At 36.7% G+C, this 15,558-nt stretch overlaps 1 long non-coding RNA gene across 2 annotated transcripts; it reads right to left on the reverse strand.

The window, feature by feature from the left end:
* Window positions 1-4,342: 4,342 nt before the first annotated feature.
* LOC131803608 (uncharacterized) lies at window positions 4,343-14,259 on the reverse strand. Of its 2 annotated transcripts, none has more exons than XR_009342683.1 (6): window positions 14,030-14,259; window positions 13,535-13,966; window positions 13,212-13,470; window positions 12,977-13,146; window positions 12,493-12,638; window positions 4,343-4,735 (listed from the first exon to the last, which is right to left on the reverse strand). It is a non-coding gene; the product is annotated as an uncharacterized LOC131803608 (long non-coding RNA). The 2 variants fall into 2 exon arrangements; XR_009342682.1 differs by having other exon boundaries at window positions 12,493-12,635; window positions 14,030-14,255.
* Window positions 14,260-15,558: the final 1,299 nt, after the last annotated feature.

The following is a 15,558-nucleotide window of genomic DNA, read 5'->3' on the forward strand; positions in this document are numbered from 1 at the left end:
TTATTTGCCTCTTAGACCAGATTCGCTGATAAAAAAACTAAATGACTCATTTTCTATTTGCTATCAGTATGTAAGGGGGCTTAATACAAAATTAACCAATTTATATACTGATAGCATTGGTTTAAATCATAATGTATTGGTTTTCTCCGAAACCTGGTTAAAAACATCTACATTATTTATCTTCACTTGACATTTATAATCAGCATTTATCAGCAATAAATGTAATCACTGAAAAAATTTAAGATTCCGATGGCATCCTGATCCTTGGTGATTTTAATATGCATTCAATTAGGTGGCTTCCAATGCCAGATTCTGAAGCTTTGATTCCTTTGCCATCCGAAATGAACCGTACCCAGTATACATTTGATGTTATAAGTAGTTTTTGTGACTTAAATCTTTATCTAATAAAAATGTAAAATGCCCACAAAGGACTCCTTTTGTGGAATTTCAGACAATTTCATTGAAAAATGTGGATAAAATCATCAAAATACCATGTATCGGGGGTACCGTTATATGGGGGCTATACGATATCATGGACCTATATAGATAATTCTCTGCCGAGACATAAAGTACCCACAAGGAACTCCTTGTGTGGATTTTCAGACAATTTCGTTAAAAGATGTGGGTAAAATCATCAAAATACCGAATATCGGGGGTACCGTTATATGGGGGATGTACGATATCGTGGACCTGTATAGACAATTCTCTCCCAGGGGGTAAAGTACTCGCAAAGAACTACTTGTGTGGATTTTAAGACAATTCCATTGTAAAATGTGGCTAACATCCTCAAAATACCGAATATCGGGGGGTACAGTTATATGGGGGATATACGATATCGTGGACCGGTATAGCCTATCTTAGAACTTGACCTGCCTGCACACAAAAGAGAGATCTGTGCAAATTTTTAGCTTCATATCTTAATTCGTTTAGACTGTGGCGTGATTACAACAGACGTACGGACAGGGCTAAATCGTCTTAGAATTTTACGCTGATAAAGAATATATATACTTTGTTGTGTCTAAAATGATAATTTCGATGAGTTACAAACGGAATGACGAACTTAATATACCCTCCATACTTTTTTGGTGGAGGGTATATAAAAACTAATTTTCGAAAACTTAATTCCCTCATTTCCTCCGTAAATTGGACTTCTGGGTGGTGTAACAGCCATAAATCTAGAATATGTATTTTGAAATTTTGAATTTGGGGAAGAACTGGAAAGATTATCACACAAAACACCTGTAAAAACCATTCTTGAATGAATACCAGGTAATACGTGTAGGTAGTCGTCTGGAGAACTCCACATTACCATTCAAAGCAAAAAATCCAGCAATTTTACCGCATAATCATGTTTTGGTCGGTTGTTGATGCAAATGCTATATGAAGACAATCGTCACTGCGGTCCACAAGCATTTTTGGCTACATCCAGGGGGCAGTTCTGGATTATCAACGGGAAATCAGTCGCACGCAGTACTGTGCACAAATGCATACGATGCACCAAGGCTAAGTCAGCGCTTTTTAAACAATTAATGGGCAATTTACCAGCTGATAGAGTGACGCCATTCCATTACGACTGAAGTTGACCACTTTGGGCCGATTTGGATACATCACAAAATTAGAGGAAAAAGACCAGACAAGGCGTACAATACAATATTTTGCTGCTTTGCAACTAAGGCCATTCATATGGAAGTTGTGTCCAATCTGTCCACAGAAGCCTTTTTAGGAGCATTGCGGCGATTCATCAGCAGTTAAATCAGCCAAACATCTGCTGCTGAGAAGTGTGTCCGCTCCATCACTAACATACGAGGAATCGGAAAACGTAGTGGTTGAAATAGAAGCCATCCTAAACTCACGACCTTAAATTCGTCTCTCGTCTGATTACGAAGATTTTCAAGCTCATATACCAGGCCATTTTCTAGTAGGTGAGCCATTAACCTCAGCCGTGGATGTATATGCCCAATCCCCAAAATTACAATTAGATGCAAGGTGGAAAATAACATCAGAAATTAAACACAAATTTTGGAAAGAATGGACGCAAAAATATTTACATGAACTACAACAAAGGGGAAAATGGAAGTCTCCTTCACCAAACACCATTGAAGACATGGTTTTTATTCTCTAAGAAGATAATACTCCTGTATTACATTGGCCACTGGGAAGAATCAGCCGAGTTTACCAGTGAGATGATGGACTTATTAAGGTCTGTGACGTCAAAACAGCAAAGGGGATTTTCGAGAGTCCAATTCATAGATTGGCACCTCTGTTCAATGATTTTCAGGTAAGCCAATCTAAATATGATAAACCAACAACACAAAAGAGGCAATCCTCATCAGAAGACAACACTATACAGCCAAAACGGAAGGAAGTATCATATGCTTCCCAAGGAATTTTCAGTACACTTCTTTTTACGTTGCTTCTTTTGCCGATAATACTAGCCTCTCCGATCAATGTCACAGAGTTTTCTCCCAACCCAGGATTGTATTTCGAAGTCTTAGAGTCGGCAAAATTGGTAACTGCTAACTGGAAATTCATTATATATTGCGATCTCAGACCGATTTGGGAAAGAAACAAGATTCTGGAAATGTTGTTATACATTTTCAAGATTCTGCAATCAATCAATAGCTACTGAATCATGTGAAGTACTCTACGTCCAACTTCAGCACACCTGGGATAATCTCATTCAAGAATCAAACCTTTTATCTCCAAGAAGAAACCGAAGAGCTGCAGTGGATATTGTTGGGAATATGGTTTATGCCCTATTTGGAGTCTTGGACTCGGATTACGCAGACTCGTTGGCAACCCTGTTGTGATTAGTTTTAAAAAAAATTGTGGTGCACCGTGCTTTTGAAAAAATTATTAGTTATATGTTTTATTAAATTGATTAATCTGATAAAAAAGTGTCTAAAAATGTTCAATATTGATTTTGTAACTCAAAGTGATAATTGGTGTAGTGTTTTAAAATTCTTTTGTTACATTAGCAAATTAGTTGTAACATATCTTCTTGTTTTGTTTGTCATCTCAAAAGAGTTGCCAAAATTAAAAAAATAAAATGCATAAATAAAAAAATTCCAGCTAGAGATCTAATCTTGAAAAATATAGTTGTAACTTGTATATTACAAAAGAAATAACTATAATTGAAATAAGTAAAATGTTGTGCCCTTTTGAATTGTGTAATATTGTTGCAGATGATGAATTGGGTGTTAACTGTTGGGTTTGTCTTAATCAATGGCTTGCACAATGGTCTGGGATTAATCCAAAATTCGTATACACAATTAAATATAATGTTGGTGTTCGTTTGTGTTGTGTGCAGTGTAGCTATTATATAAAATCAAAAATTGAGATAGATTACTTTTTGAGATGTTATAAGCTCCGATCTGCATTTTCTGAAAGTAGATCCTCTTTCAAAATCGTTGTGCCTGAAAATATTTTTGTACAGTTGATTTTAAAAGAATTTTGGCCTGCTAGGGCATTTAATAAATAATTTCTGGAGAAATCCGATGATTTAGCTCATTTGCCTTTTAAACCAGATTCTGTGGCAAAAAACTAAATGACTCATTTTCTATTTGCTATCAGTATGTAAGGGTGTTCAATACAAAATTAACCAGTTTATATACTGATAGCATTGGTTTAAATTATAATGTATTGGTTTTCTCCGAAACTTGGTTAAAATCATTTTTATTAAATAGTGATATTTTATGTTCAAAATATCAAATATTTAGAACAGATCGTGTTTGTAAAAAAGGTGGTGGCATTCTTATTGCAGTTGATACCAAATATACACAATGTTTGTAACATGTTCTTATATTACACCTTTATCTTCACTTGAAATTTGTTGCGGTGGCGCTCACAATAAATAAATGCCATGGCGCAATAAAACAAACAAGCCGGCATTAGTTTTAACCGGCAAAGATCGAACGCCAAACTGAAAATGAGCCGGATATGCGGGGTCTACTGATTTGTGAAAAAAGGTAGTGCCAAGTTTGTGTTGATTTTTGCTGAGTCGATTCTTTTAGATCGGCGTTGGAAAAATGCAACTCTGTGCGTATGTTTAGGTTTAGTAGAACAGTCAAGTGAAGAAAAGTAAATAAATTTGGAAAATTGTGGGAAAATCGATGAGAAGGGGAAATTAGTCTTGGCGTCTTTTTTCCCGTATAAAAGCATAGAGATAACCAAAAGAAAATCAGATTTTGTTGGTGCGCTATAGAAAAAACAACATTTTTATTTCGTTTGCCAAAATCGACCATTTGAAAAAGTCGGCATTTAACAACGGTATAAAATTAAGTTTTATTGACGGGTTTATACGGCTGCGTGCCTTGCATTTATTTTTTTTATGTTGGATGGATAAAAATCATAGATGTAAGTTTAAATTGTGGTGTTGTCTAATGCTGGTCGTAACAAGTGTTGTGTCCCTTCCATTTAAGATTCCATCAGATTGCGAGCCATTGCGAGGCCTTCCAACGGTTCACGCGGGAGGTCGCCTTGTTTAAACCAGCCATATGCCATAGAAAAATTATTGTCGACATCTAAGTTGCAGCAAGCCAGCAGATTGATGCGACAGTGTCCGTTGTGCCAGAAAAGAGCCATATAATTACCGCCGACAGAAGTTCCCACAAGCCAATTAAGTATCTGGCCAACCAGGTAACGAAGATAAAGAATTTTTAAATAGTTACCTCAGGTTAAGTGGAACCGGCACCGTAGCGCTTTATGAACGGATGTGAGGCGACCGTTAACCAATCTGAAATAAATTAACAAGGAAATTAAAATATTATTGGTTGATTTGACATTAAGTCCAAAAAAAACTAACCAAAAACAAAAATTTAAAAAAAAAAAATAAAACTATAGTATTAATATAATGTTTTAGAAATAAGTTGTGTTGTTTAGTAGTAAATACTCGTTTGTGTTTTAATTTAAGTATTATTATTGTGAGGAGAATTAATGCCACGAAACTCGTTCGACGTGAGTGAAGGAACACCCTCAACGTTCAACTAGGTTTAGACGAAACGTTTTTTTCTTTTAGACAGGTTAAAGAAATGTCTAGCCCTACCTAATCGAGCTCCATTAGGCAGAATACCTTAGATTAGTAAAAAATAGTCCGAGTTGGCCGAATACCTAGTGTGAAGATTGTTGTCGTCCCGAATATTGACTCACATTCCTCGTGTTGTTTGGTGTTAATAATACATTAAGAGACCATGATAAAAGCAATGTTAATAAATGTAGATGTTTGAATGTTAAGATTAATTATCATGTCTTTCTAACTTGAGTGTGAGAGAGGGAAGGAAGGGTATGTTATAGGGTGAAATAGTGTGTGTGGAAAATGGGGCCCTTGAAACAAATGAGAAAGGATACGAAGGGTCAAGGTTGGGTGGGCAGAGTGGAGGAGTTATAACCACCAAGCTCCTTTGCCATGAGTGCGTGTCGTGTTTGTGATCGTGTTGTTTTATTTGTGTTTTTCCCCCTTTACATTGATTGTTAGTCCCCTAGGCCTGAAGGTGGAAGGGTTGAGAACCCCCTGAGAGTTGCACTCCTGAGCTAGATGGAACCCCACCTGAAGCACCACTGTAGGCGGTACATAACAATATGGCGCCCAAATCTGAAACTAGAATGTCTAATCGCCAAAACATAAGTCCAAGAATTACAATAGCCAAAAGTAATAACCTCTGCTTGAGTTCTGGGAAATAGAGGCAAGATTTAAGGCGAAGACATGTAATGCAATTCTGTGATATAACATCTACTCATAGAACAATAACCCATAGGATGAAATAGATACAAACGAATGTCACATTTTCTTACCAAGCTAGCTTTTATTGCAACCACCGTTTCAAGTAACTGTGGTTAAAGTGCAATTTAAGTATAGATAGGTAGTAAATTAGGATAATCGTTTCAGTCAATAGGGTCTGTGCAATAACTCAGTGTTCGTGATGTGCATCAAAGAAAGTATTGTTTTTATGACCTGTCTTTTTTTTTTTATTCCGTTTTGTTAATGTAGTATAAATAGACCAAGTATAGTATAGGGAGATAGCGATATCTGCTGTGATGCAAACAAAAAAATCATAGACTGTATCGTGAAATATTTCTCGTTTCACAAGATCTTTTTCCTATAGCTTTCTTAGGAGAATGCGTGATACTAGCCTTTCAAAATATGTTAATTCTTTTGTCAATCAACCCTATTCAACGCACTGTGGCAACCCATATGGGACACTAAAACTTTAATAAAAAAATATAAAAAAAAAAATTATATGTTACCCACACACAAACCCCTTATAGCTGAGAATGCCCTTCACGAACTCTCACATAGTTAAATTGTTTTTCGTATAACTTGTTTTTATTGTTGTATTTTTGTTATAATGCCTGTGTAATTGTTATAAACGCATATTTCATTCAATAAATTTGTTTTAAAAATTTAACTCATAGTAATTAGTTTTATTTCTGTTATCTCTAAGTATTTTTTTTTTTTCACCTTTGTTTAACCCCTTTTGAAAAGTAGTTACTAATAGTATAAATCGATAACTTAGATTAAAAGTAGCATTAAATTATAATTTATGTCCACTAGAGTATACTAATCAAACCATAGATTTGTTAGGATCTTATAAGTGATTTTTATCCAACCTAATGAGCGAATCAACGTCTAGCAAAAGGCGCAGCAAAAGAAACCGATCAATAACGTTTGACTTAAGCCGATCTTCTATACAGTCCCCAAAGAAGAAAAAAAATACGCCCAAGGGAACAAATTCCAAAATGCAAAATTCTTACGCCAACGTCGATCCGAGTTTCTGCGATATGTCCACTACTATAAATAATCCTAATCCCAGCACAAGCGCTGCTGCACGATTACCTCCGATTAATGCAACACCTAATTTACCACCCATCAATCCACCGGAAGTAGCCCAGCTTGTAAGGAGTCTAGTTCAAGAGAGTTTGAATCATGCCCAGGCAAATTTACACTCCCTAGTACAGGCTAGCGTTACAAAAGAATTAGAGAAGGTATACGCTGGCATAGACAAATTAAATAACGCAGTAGCATCCCTAACGATAGGCAGACAGACATCTCCACCAAACCCCCAAAACATAACCCAACCAAATACCAACCCACAAAATACAAACCCACAAAATACAAACCCACAAAATCAAAACCCACAAACAATCCCGGCCAACGATTCGTGGCACCAACAGCTACCCTCGAATAGGAATCGCAGAAACACTGTGACACCATCAGTAATGAGCAATGTCAGTAGTCAGGGTATAAAAATTGAACGATTTGGGATTAATTTCTCGGGTAGGCCTAACAGTCTGGCTGTAGAAGACTTTATATATCGTTTAGAATATTTTCAAAAGCAGTACAATTTGGAATGGGAGGATATCTTGGGAGAGTTTCACATATTAGTCTCAGGACCTGCTCACGAGTGGTATTGGCTTCAACTAAAAAATGATAATATTACCACATGGGAGTCATTAAAATATTCCTTAGTTGAAAGATTTAAGACACGGCGAACATGCTTCGAAGAAATGCGTGATCTTTTAGAACGCAAGCAATTGCCGGGAGAGTCGATCGACGCGTTCTTTCATGATATTAATTTGATGAGGTCCAGGTTGGAAAAGCCTGTCTCTGAATTCGAAATGATCTCTCTCGTAAAGAAAAATTTAAGAAAGAATTTGTCAGGTATAGTTTATTCTATGAAAATCTCGTCTCTAGAGCAATTAAGGGTAGAATGTCTGGAAGTGGAAAGGACCTTTTTTCGCAAGGATCCTGTACCAATCCAGCCCCCAGCAAATAACAGACCTATACGTGTCAACGCTATACAAGAGGAAGAAGAAGATATAGATAATTTTTCCATTATAGATGACTCAGATGAGGTGGTGGAGCTCGCCGCTATTAGTACCCAACTAGTATGCTGGAATTGCCAAAAACCTGGTCATGGGTTTAGGGATTGTCCTTCTACACAAAGAAATTTATTTTGTTTTAAATGTGGTAAACCCAACACTACTACACCAAAATGTGTGAATTGCAGATCGGGAAACGGGAGGAAGAACCTGATTGCAGCGGGGAATCAGCGTTATCCGAACAGTCCGCGGACTCCAGAACTCTCAAACGAGTCAGAAATTAGTAGTGAGTCAGCCCGTTTTTCCAAAATTCGTCACTATATCCCCTTAGAGATCAGGGAACAGAATTATAATGCAACAAAAGCCAGAATTTTTCATGAAAAGCCTGTTGGGTGTACTGATAAAAATCCAACTGCTAACTCAAACCTTGAGCTAGTAACTAAAAATAAACAAAGAATCGAAAAACTTAGACTAAGACACAAGCAAAATAAGGCAATAAAAAGGCTGTATCTGAAGCCATTGTAAGAACCCAATATGGAAAAGATCCGAGACCTTATGTCTTAGTCCAAATACAAGGCAAGAAAATAAAAGGTCTGTTAGACTCAGGAGCTACCGTAAGTTTATTAGGTAAGCGTTGTAGAGAGATTGTATAAGAGATAGGTATAGAAGTCAAACCCTATACATCAAACGTCAGTACTGCCTCCGGGAAAATACATCGTATACTGGGAATAATCGAAGTGGATGTTGAGTATCAACAAGAAATTTCAAGAATGTCCCTCTTTCTGTGTCCAGACTTAGAGCAAGACCTGTATCTAGGCATAGATTTCTGGAAGTTGTTTAAAATTGCACCAGAAATCTTCCCAGTGGAAGAAATTGATATAGCAATACAACAGAAAATTCGCGGAGATGCTAAGAACGAAAACACGAATATGCACCAGTTAAATGAAGACCAACAACAGGCACTTGCAAACGTGGTAAACAAATTCATAACGTTTGAAAAGAACGGATTAGGCTGCACAAAATTAGAAAAACATAGCATTAAACTAATGGAAGGTGCAAATCCGGTTAAGGACAAGCACTACCCTTTGTCGCCTGCCATGCAGGAAATAGTGTACAATGAAATTGATAATATGCTCGCTCTGAACGTGATCGAGGAAAGCGATTCGCCATGGAGCAACAGGACTACAGTTGTTAGAAAACCCGGCAAGAATAGATTCTGCCTAGATGCGCGAAAACTTAATGCGTTGACGGTGAAAGACGCATATCCTCTACAAAACATAGATGGCATATTGAGTAGGATAGACCAAACACATTACATAAGTAGCGTCGACCTAAAGTATGCGTTTTGGCAGATCGAACTGGAGGAAGAGGCCAAACCATACACCGCGTTCACGGTACCAGGTCGACCACTCTACCAGTTCCGTGTAATGCCATTTGGTCTATGCAACGCTGCACAGAGGCTATGTCGATTAATGGATCGAGTGATACTAGGCAGCCTAAAATCTAATGTATTTATTTATCTGGATGACCTCTTAATTATAGCAGATGATTTCGACAATCATATTCGATTACTTGGTGAGGAAGCTGAATGTCTCCGGAAGGCCAATTTGACCATTGGTTTAAAGAAATCCTTATTTTGTTTTCGACAATTAAAATATCTTGGCTTCATAATTGGTAACGGGTGCCTAAAAACGGATCCTGATAAAGTAAGCGCCATTCTAAAAATACCAACACCAAAAACTCCAAGGGAAGTCAGAAGTTTCCTGGGTACCGCCGGTTGGTACAGACGATTTATAAGGGACTTCGCTAACATATCTGCCGCACTTACAGATACTTTAAAAAAAGGACAAAAGTTCACAATCACTCCTCAGGCCATGAAAGCGTTTAACACCCTGAAGAGAGCATTAACATCCGCACCGGTACTCCGACATCCAGATTTCAAACGTGAATTTTATATACAGTGTGATGCCTCCGATTATGGAATCGGGGCAGTATTGTTCCAAAAGGACGATGATGGATGTGAAAACCCAATCGCCTTCTACTCGCAGAAATTTAACGCATGTCAGAGAAATTATTCTGTTACGGAGAAGGAGTGTTTGGCCGCGGTTTTAGCCGTCAAGAGATTCCGACCCTAAGTCGATCTCATGAAATTTACTATAATTACGGACCATGCCAGTCTGAAGTGGTTGATGTCACTTAAGGATTTAAGTGGAAGGCTAGCCAGATGGTCGCTGCAACTGCAAGCGTTTGACTTTACGATCGAACACCGCAAAGGTTCGGAAAACGTAGTAGCAGATACTCTTTCTAGGATGCCAATACAATCAGATGTAACAGTAGAAGAAATCACTGCGGAAGATATTCTCGACTTTGAAACCACCGCATTCGAAAGCGAAGAATATGTCGGATTGCGAAATACGATAGAGGAAAACCAAGAGCAACTTCCAGATTTAAAAGTGAAACATTTTGAACCAGAAACCACTGAGTTCGAATGGAAATTATGGATACCTGAAGAAATCACATATGCCCTAATTGAAAAGGCCCATAATTACACTGGATCGATCCATGATGGTATACATAAAACAGTAAACCGACTTAAGACTTTTTATTATTGGCCAAAAATGACCTCCCAAATAAGGCAATATATAACCAATTGCCAAATATGCAAAGAAACCAAGCCTGCAAACCAAATAATGCGCCCTAATATCGGAAATGAAGTAATTACTGAAAGACCCTTTCAGAAACTATATATAGATTTTCTTAGTAAATACCCAAGATCTAAAAAGGGAAATGCATATATCTTCATAGTGGTCGACCACTTCACTAAATTAACTTTTCTGCATGCAATGAAGGAAGCTACTTCCAAAAATGTAGTAAATTTCCTAGAAAATCAAGTGTTTCGGGTATTTGGAGTTCCAGAGATAGTACACAGCGATAACGGTAAGCAATTTACTTCAGCAAATTTTGAAGAAATGATAAAAACGTATAAAATTACCCACATCAAAACAGCTTACTACTCCCCGCAGTCGAACGCGTCAGAGCGAGTCAACCAGTCTGTACTTCCAGCGATAAGGACGTATGTCAATAATGATCACCGCGACTGGGATTTGTACCTGTCTGAAGTTGAACAAGCACTCCGAACATCGGTGCACACTGCCACAGGTGTCAATCCGTTTTTCGCATTATTCGGGTACAATATGTTCACGAGTGGAACCGATTATAATTTAGCAAAGAAACTTAAATCTCTTACTGATAATCAGATAAACCAATTAAATACCACAGATAAGCTAGAACTGATAAGGGAAAGGTTTAAAAATAAATTGCACGAAGCATACCAATCCAGTGCTAAACGCTACAATAACAGATCACGAAATATCACTTTCCGACCGGGACAAGAAGTGTACCGTAGGAATCATGTCTTGTCAAATTTCAAGAGTAACATAAACTCTAAATTTTGCAAAAAATTCTTAAAGTGCCGAATAGTTAGGCCGGTGGGAAATAATATATATGAACTAGAAACTCTTCAGGGGAGACCTCTTGGCCATTTCCACACTAAAGATATAAAGGCTTGAATAATGTGCAATAATATCTGTGATAAAGTCAAATAAGTGCAATATAGATTTATAAATGTTTGTAATTCATGTACATTTTTTAATCTATATTGTATTTGTTTTTTTGTATAAGATAATTATTCGCAAATATAAAACACCTTAATAAGTTACCAAGCGAACTATAGCCCGGCTGAAAAAAATCTCAGGGTGTGGGAGTTCCCCACGTTGGGACTGAAGAATGAAATGTACCAAAAGTTTTTAATAAATAACAAAACAAAATTAGGGAACGAAATATTAGCATGTAAAAAAAACACCTGTAAATTTCTGGTAATAATCTCTCAAATACAAAACATCTATTCCCCCAATGTCAAAAAGCAGATACAATAAATTACAAAAAAAAGCAATAAATAATATATAATGAACGAATTAAGATATAAATGCAATATATATTATAATCAAATAAAGAGATCAATATTTGAGGTTAAAGCATGCACAGGTTGGCAATGTGAACTATACCAAGGTAGTCAAAATAATATTAAATTGCCATATCAAGTCACCAATGAATAAATTCTGAGGAAATCCCATGTTTAGATACTTTTCAGGAAGTGCATTAATCATAAGTATTAAATTTTAGGCAATAATGTACGAAGGTTATTGGTTCCCTCTTCAATTTGTCAAAAGACCTTCACTTTCAAACACCAATATGTTCATCCACAAATTATTATTATTGTAGCATGCTATAAACTGTAAAGCGACCATATCAAATACTAATCCATTGCCCAATATGATCTGACATTGATTCCATTTTTTTTGGTGTGGATGTAAACCTTTCATAAAAAAAATTTAATTTTTATAAAACAGCATGGATTTTATTATACGAGAACGATCCATAAATTATTCACACATATATTAATTATTCAGCATAAATTTGTATCTTTCCATATTACCGCATACGAAAGAACCACAATGTGTTTTTATCGCATGCGATAAAAAATATCCACGCACAAATGCCCGCACAGCAAAGACACAGCTCCGAAGTCGCAATACCAAAAACAACCTTCTTGATATACTTCACACACTAAACCTCATATTGACCACTTGTGACAAAAAGGAAATAAACACTTACCTATTTGGGTTGGTAAAAACCTTTTCCACGATGTGTTTCAAGAATGAGAAATAGTTGACAATCCTCAGGTATAAAAATTATGCGCTGTTTTTCGTAACGTATGTTTCTACTCCAAGGGGGTGACGCCGTTAACTGTCCATATACTGCTGTTACCAAACAAAAAAATATAAAAAGAAACAAAATAACATTAATAAATGGGCAATAAAAAATTCTTCAGCGATTACGATTGTGTGCATATAATGGTAATCGTAATTTTCTCTAAAATGCACACACAACTATTACCGATGTCTTGTATCATTTTTTGTGATGGCAGGTAAATAAAAGAATTCACCTCCCATAAAATATGCTTGTCAAACAATTTAATTCCAACTATATATAAACAAACATTCAGGTATATACCTATTGGGTAATGATCATTTAAACCCTTAAATATTTTAATATCGAGCTAATAATGTGGTTAAGCAAGAAGCAAATAACCACTCACCTATCCCAAATATCAGGCAAAAAGGATATATAAATTTGTATTCCTCTATAACGAAATGAAATGGTATACTGCATCCACCTGGGAAATTATACCCTTATAAAGCGATCATAAATATCTGCATCAGGAGGTGGGATCTATGTTGAAAGGTTCGTGGCATATCGTTGGAGTACCTAAAAAAAATTAAAAAACAAACAATTAGAAATAGTAATAAAATCAACGATAGTTTAGATTTTACCTGTACGTCCACTCATAGAGTTATCGGTCCAAGCTGCGCAGATAATTTGGGCACAAAGTAACAAGAACCATAGATGACATGTTTGCGTCCAATATGACCTCGAACGGAAAATACCTGGGTGCTAAGAGAATTCAGTGCACGTTAAGTTGTAAGAAGTCCCCCTATGGTATACCGTGATGAGCAGTATGCTTGTGTGGCCACTTGTTTTCCAATGTCCCAATCGATTCAAATAATGCGTTGATAGTAGATGAAATCCATTCTGAAAAGAAAACAAAAATATTAACAAACGAAATATTCGTATGGAAATAACAACAGTCACTTACCATAACCTCAGTCAAATGCGTTCTCCAAAAATTGCTCATTCATTGAATACATACATGTTGCGTTTACGAAACTCTAATTGGAGTAGAGTAATGTAAGCAGGTATGTGTGTGAATGAGACGACCATCATCCGTAGGTTGAATGGTATGCATGCGGTGAATGCACACATGCTGCGTTAACGAAACTCTAATTGGAGTAGAGTAATGCAAGCAAGTATGTGTGTGAATGAGAAGAAGACAAATGGGCACACACACACAAGATGATGCAGATTATGTGGCGCCGACAGCGCTTCATTGAATGAAGCGTGGGTACACATACACGTATACCTGCATTAACGGTGATAGCTGAGACACCACATGGTAATTGAGACACCACCAAGTCAATGAGACACCAAAAACATTGAATATGCGTCCCGAGGGTAATCTGATTAATTCCTGCATAAAAGATTGGCGGTAAAAATATGTGTCATGGAAAAATATTTTTTCTTATCAACTTACCTCAGGTCCACACATGAATTTTCACAGAAAAACGAAGACTTTTCATAGTTCCATTTTTATGTAGGTAAAAGAAAATAGACTGGCAAGAACCGAAACCCCGCACCTCGAAATTTTCTGCGAAAAACTTGCTAATTTCGAAGTTTTGTTGCGGTGGCGCTCACAATAAATAAATGCCATGGCGCAATAAAACAAACAAGCCGGCATTAGTTTTAACCGGCAAAGATCGAACGCCAAACTGAAAATGAGCCGGATATGCGGGGTCTACTGATTTGTGACAAAAAGGTAGTGCCAAGTTTGTGTTGATTTTTGCTGAGTCGATTCTTTTAGATCGGCGTTGGAAAAATGCAACTCTGTGCGTATGTTTAGGTTTAGTAGAACAGTCAAGTGAAGAAAAGTAAATAAATTTGGAAAATTGTGGGAAAATCGATGAGAAGGGGAAATTAGTCTTGGCGTCTTTTTTCCCGTATAAAAGCGTAGAGATAACCAAAAGAAAATCAGATTTTGTTGGTGCGCTATAGAAAAAACAACATTTTTATTTCGTTTGCCAAAATTGACCATTTGGAAAAGTCGGCATTTAACAACGGTATAAAATTAAGTTTTATTGACGGGTTTATACGGCTGCGTGCCTTGCATTTATTTTTTTTATGTTGGATGGATAAAAATCATAGATGTAAGTTTAAATTGTGGTGTTGTCTAATGCTGGTCGTAACAAGTGTTGTGTCCCTTCCATTTAAGATTCCATCAGATTGCGAGCCATTGCGAGGCCTTCCAACGGTTCACGCGGGAGGTCGCCTTGTTTAAACCAGCCATATGCCATAGAAAAATTATTGTCGACATCTAAGTTGCAGCAAGCCAGCAGATTGATGCGACAGTGTCCGTTGTGCCAGAAAAGAGCCATATAATTACCGCCGACAGAAGTTCCCACAAGCCAATTAAGTATCTGGCCAACCAGGTAACGAAGATAAAGAATTTTTAAATAGTTACCTCAGGTTAAGTGGAACCGGCACCGTAGCGCTTTATCAACGGGTGTGAGGCGACCGTTAACCAATCTGAAATAAATTAACAAGGAAATTAAAATATTATTGGTTGATTTGACATTAAGTCCAAAAAAAACTAACCAAAAACAAAAAATTAAAAAAAAGAAAACTATAGTATTAATATAATGTTTTAGAAATAAGTTGTGTTGTTTAGTAGTTAATACTCGTTTGTGTTTTAATTTAAGTATTATTATTGTGAGGAGAATTAATGCCACGAAACTCGTTCGACGTGAGTGAAGGAACACCCTCAACGTTCAACTAGGTTTAGACGAAACGTTTTTTTCTTTTAGGCAGGTTAAAGAAATGTCTAGCCCTACCTAATCGAGCTCCATTAGGCAGAATACCTTAGATTAGTAAAAAATAGCCCGAGTTGGCCGAATACCTAGTGTGAAGATTGTTGTCGTCCCGAATATTGACTCACATTCCTCGTGTTGTTTGGTGTTAATAATCCATTAAGAGACCATGATAAAAGCAATGTTAATAAATGTAGAT

This window comes from Musca domestica, unplaced genomic scaffold (assembly GCF_030504385.1).
Source record: "Musca domestica strain aabys unplaced genomic scaffold, Musca_domestica.polishedcontigs.V.1.1 31, whole genome shotgun sequence".
NCBI classification, from domain to species: domain Eukaryota; kingdom Metazoa; phylum Arthropoda; class Insecta; order Diptera; family Muscidae; genus Musca; species Musca domestica.